Consider the following 5572-nt stretch of genomic DNA (forward strand, 5'->3'; position numbering starts at 1 on the left):
TGTTCCTTCTCGATCAACCTAACAAACTAATGGTAACAAAATTGTGAAATCATATGGAATTGTTAACTCGTCTAAATTAGACTTTCCTGCAAAAGTTAAAGCAAACGATTTACAGCTAAGAAAAGAAATATCCATCTAAGAAGATAATGATTATCTTTTCAAAAACCACATTCTGAATGGTCTCACGGATGATTACTACATTAACTACGAGATTGCTAAACATGTATGGGAAGCTCTATAAAAAAAATATGATACTGAAAGAAGTTGGAAGAAAGAAATATGTCATTAGCCACTACCTAAATTATCAGAGTTAGAGTTTAATTATAATGGGAGATTTGATTGTAATGGGAGATTTTGAGAAATAATAGAGAAAGGTAGAAGAGGAAGAGAAATTGCTAGAAAATGTTGCAGTTTTGGATTTTGATGTATTGTGTTCCTATGTGGCTTTGAAAGCTTCTAAAGGAAAACGGGGAAACCAAGGAACCATGATGAAAGAAGAAGAAGAAGAAGAAGAAGAGAGAGAGAGTGGGGATTTGGGTGGGGTTTTGAGGATGTGGGAATGTGAAATTTTTATTGCTTTGATCATCGTCACATCGCTATTGAATCCACCTTGTAAGCAATTTTCATCCATTTTATGGGTCATTTTTCATAAATAAAAAATTATGGTGATAAAAATTAAACTTTTTTTTTTTGATGTTATACTATAATTTTATTTTTTATTGAAAATTAAAAGATGATTTAGATATTGGTTGTGACATTTGAAGTTTCTTTGTTTTATTTTATAGGCAGCAATTTACTCGATTCTTACAATTGGTGCTTTTGTGAACTTCATTGCCTATGCTTGCACAAGACATCACTGCTTTCTCTATATTTATATTTTCCTCATCATTTTGTTGGTGTGTATTTAGGATTATTTCATACACTTATAAGAAATAAATTCAACATCAATGTGTGTTTTGTTTTTCTTCAACAAAGAATTTCTTATTTGTAATTTCACCAACTAATGGTATATTAGAACTTATTTCATGATAGTGAAAGTTTCTTGGATGATTGTGGTTACCATTTTGTTTGTCCCTGTTGTACATTATCTCATGTTATTTTCCAAATTCTGTTTATGCATAATATAGTTGAAGTACTCTTTCTTAGTATTTTTTTTTATATGACGCGGGAGTCTAGAACAATGGAGATGAACAATATGCAAGATGGTACTTGGCATGGATGAGGTGACACAAAATACATAATTAGTTTTGGTGAAAAAATTAAAACATACTTTCAGTTACTTCCTTCTCCTCTTGTCTCAATCAAATCATTGTAACTTGAATGAGAATGTTTTGAATCTTCTTCAATTCTTTAGGACATAGGAAAGAGATATTGATTTCTCAAGTATATAATTGTTTGTTATATTATCAATAAAAAAGGGCTTGATTTTACCAACCCGTGTAATAAAATTTTACAAGTTTTCAATAGATTGAGTGTTTGATGGACCTTTATTTTAAATTGGAATGTTATATAATCACTAAATCCATAACATCAAAGAAAGTAATATCAAAGAACAAAGAAAAAAATATGAAAAAATAGAAATACAAATAAGTTTATAATGCTTTCAATGAGAGTTGAACTCATGACCTCCCGCTTACTAAACGGGTGCTCTAACCAACTGAGCTATGAAAGCTTTCTTATTTTAAATATTTTAAATATTTGAGTTTTTCTTTTCTCATTATCATAATTGTATGTCTTTCGAATGGACGAAGCACCGGCTTCTCCCTGTTTCTTTCTTCTCGTTGAATTTTTTGAGCACTTTCTTGAATTCTATATAGAGAATTATTTTAATTTCTTATCATTTGAGTTGATAAATTATAAAGTATTAATTTTTTAATTCTCTTTTGTGAATTAATTGAATTTAAACTTAATAGAGAATTTATTTTGAGTGGTCAAATGACCCTTATTGAATTCTCTTTGAGAATTATTTGAATTTCTCATTGTTTGAGAAATTATTATGACTTTTCTATATATTAGATATTGTGAGAAATATTTATGTCATATTTGACTGATTTTTGAACCATTAGAGGGTGTATTTCTATATAAATTATCTATCATGCAAGTAGTAATCCTACATTATAGAACTATGTTGTTTTATCTTATAGACGGTGTGGTTCACTAATTACTTTGCATAACTTTAGGCAGTTCAACAAAACGTCTTAAAGAGAGCAAAATGTTTCGCGACTCATCTCGAAAAATTCTTCTGTGGCTATTTTCAAAATCCAAAATCAACAATTTTAAGACATTTGAAAAACTTTCATGGCTAACGAATAAGTTATTGGTAATTTTGCAACCTATGTCTTTGACATACCATTTAAGTTTGAGGGTTCTCACTTTCAACGTTGGTAAGCTAAAATAAAAAAAAATTCTTAACCTTAAATTAGGTTACCCACGTTTTGACTGAGGATATTTCTATTATTCTTTTTGGATCAACCGAACAAACTAATGGTAACAAAATTGTGAAATCAAACAAAATTGTTAACTCGTCTGAATTAGACTCTGGTGTAAAAGTTAAAGTAGGTGATTTATAACTCAAAAAATAAATATCCATATGGAAAGATAATGATTATCTTTGCAAAAACCACATTCTGAACGGTCTCGGTGATGATCTGTAAAGTTACTATAGTAGTTGCGAGATTACTAAACATGTATGGGAAGCTCTACAAAAGAAATATGATACTAAAGATGATGGAACAAATAAGTATGTCATTAGCCACTACCTAAAGTATCAGATGGTATAAATGAAAGGTTTGTGGAGACTCAATATTACAAAATTCAGAATATTGGTTATAAGATCATCAAAAAAAGTATGTGTTTAGACAAACAATTTCAAAATGTTTTTATTATTGACAAATTGCCCCATAGTTTGAAAGTTCTTAAAAAATTTGCTTCACTACAAGACAAAAGAATTTTTAATTGAGAGTATGTTTCTTCGCCTTCGAACTGAAGAAGAATCTCAGAGACATTATCAAAAAGAACAGTCATGATTGTTTCAAACGACAAAACATAAATTTGGTGTATTCTAAAGCCATTTGACAAATGATTAAAGAATTAGAACCGCAATATTGTGAACCGAATCAAGAATGAGAATTCCTCTAGGGCCCCACCTGCTCTGATTGCAAGACAACAACCATCATCTCAAAGAAATGACGCTTTGGTGTTCATTTGTTTTAATTATGGAAAGTTAAGTCATATGGCTAAGAGATGTAAGAGCATGCCTAAACCTGCAGGTGGCTCTAATGCACAAGTAAACTTGACTGATAAAGAATTTGTTGCTATGATAATTGAAATCAACATGGTTGGTGGATCTAATGGTTTGCGGATAAACATTTGTGCCTCTAGTCATGTCTACTATGATTGTGCTATGTTCAAAACATATGCGAGCGCTGAAAATAAGAAAGTGTCATTGGGTGTTGTCTACACCACTAAAGTTGTCGATTTTGGTGAAATGGAGCAGAGTCCACTTTTGAAAAGACTTTAATCTTGAAAGCTGTCATGCATACTTAAGAGATTGCAAATAATCTTGTTTCTATTTTTCTTCTTAAAAAGGCAGGGTTTAGTCAGTTTATTGGGGTAGATTTGTACACAATCACTAAGGATGATATTTTTGTGAAATTGTTATGTTTAAGATTTTTGTGAATGAAATTAAAATTCAATTTAGTAACAAGATTAAGAGACTTCATAATGATAGGAGAACTAAATATGATTTTAATTTATTTAATGAATTTTATAAACAACATTGAATTGTATATGAAATAAGTGCACCATATTCTCCTGAAATGAATGATAAAGCAGATCGAAAGAATAAAACTCTTGTTGAACTAGTTGTTGCTATTACGTTGAATTCTGGTGCTGCATCTCACTAGTGGGGATTTTTTTTTTAATGTTTGTTATATCCTAAATAGAATTCCCAAGTCAAAAAATAAATCTATCCTTATAAGATATTAAAGAAAAGACAACCAAACTTATCTTATTTAAAGAATTTGGGACTTTCTGGCTTATATCATAATTACGAATTTGAAGCGAGTTAAACTCGCTAGTAGAGCCTATGAATGTGTATTCATTGGGTATGCAACAAACAATAAGACATATAGGTTTTATGACCTAAATGTTAAAGTGATCATAAAAACAAATAATGTTGAATTATATGAAGATAAATTTCCTTTCAAATCGTGAAATAATGATGGCACTACATCGAGTCACATTCCTGTGATAAGAAACACATAAAGCAATGATGAAGTAGAAATAGAACTTCGACGAAGTAAAAGAGTAAGAGTTACTAAAGACTATGGGCTCGATTATATGTCTTATAATGTTGAATAAGATCGAATAAATCTTCAAAAATTCTTGTCAACTCTGAATGCGGATTTGTGACAAGAAGCTATTAATGATAAGATATATTCTCTAGAATCTAACAAGACCTCGCACTTAGTAAAATTTCCTCCTATTTGCAAACCAATCGGTTGTAAATGGATTCTGAAAAAGAAACTAAAACCTAATGGAATAATTGATAAGTATAAGGCTCTCGTTGTAGCCAAAGGTTTTCGACAAAGAGATAATATAAATTTTTCGACACTTTTCTCCATTCACTCAAGTTACATCCATTAGGCTACTAATTTCAATAGCCAATATTTATAACTTAATAGTACACCAAAATGGATGTTAAAACAAGCTCCAAAGCAATGACATGAAAAGTTTGATAACTTAATGATATAGAATGTGTACAAAGTGAATAAATGTGACAAATGAATTTATTAAAAATATCAGTATCACATTTGCATTATCACATGTCTCAATATAGACGATTTACTCATATTTGGATCAAACATTCAGGCGGTTAATGATGTGAAATCATTATTGTGCAACAACTTTAATATGAAAGACCTCAGAGAAGCAAGTTGATTCTTGGTATCAAGATAACGAGATCTGAGCAAGGAATTTCTTTAGATTAATCATGCTATATGGAAAAGATCTTAAAGAAATATAATTAGTTTGACTATAAACCTACGAGTCCATAATACGATCCAAGCATGAGACTGTTTAAGAACACTGGTGAAATCATCAGACAAATAGAATATGGGAGCATCATTGTCAGTCTTAGGAATGTCATTGATTGTACTAGACCTGACATTGTATATGTTGGTGTAAGCTCTAGAGGCCAATACTTTTGGTACTTGTATCAAATTATTTATTAATAATAAAAGGCTTTTTCTTTATTATGTTTGTCTAATAAAGTCCCTATGATAGATAGTCCGTTTAATGTATCAAGTGTGACTTAATCATGAGATCACATTAAACATAAGGACACTATTCTTAAAGTATCCGTAGTCGAGTTTTATTGTGAAGTGAGATAACATTAAAGCATTAAGAATATTATGTATATAGACTGATGATCACATCTCATGGATCATGGATAAGGAGTTATCAAGTCTTAAACATAGGTATGAATATTAAGAGTAATATTTATACTGGATTGACCCACTATGAGAATACTATATAGAATGTTATGCAAAGTGTCATAAGTTATTCTCAT

The 5572-nt window shown here is 30.1% G+C and overlaps 1 non-coding gene and 1 pseudogene across 1 annotated transcript; one reads left to right on the forward strand and one right to left on the reverse strand.

The window, feature by feature from the left end:
• Window positions 1-344: 344 nt before the first annotated feature.
• Window positions 345-3520, forward strand: LOC127093912 (uncharacterized; annotated as a pseudogene).
• Window positions 1599-1672, reverse strand: TRNAT-AGU (transfer RNA threonine (anticodon AGU)). Its single transcript has one exon. It is a non-coding gene; the product is annotated as a tRNA-Thr (tRNA).
• Window positions 3521-5572: the final 2052 nt, after the last annotated feature.

Source organism: Lathyrus oleraceus, chromosome 6 (genome assembly GCF_024323335.1).
Source record: "Lathyrus oleraceus cultivar Zhongwan6 chromosome 6, CAAS_Psat_ZW6_1.0, whole genome shotgun sequence".
Lineage (NCBI taxonomy): Eukaryota > Viridiplantae > Streptophyta > Magnoliopsida > Fabales > Fabaceae > Lathyrus > Lathyrus oleraceus.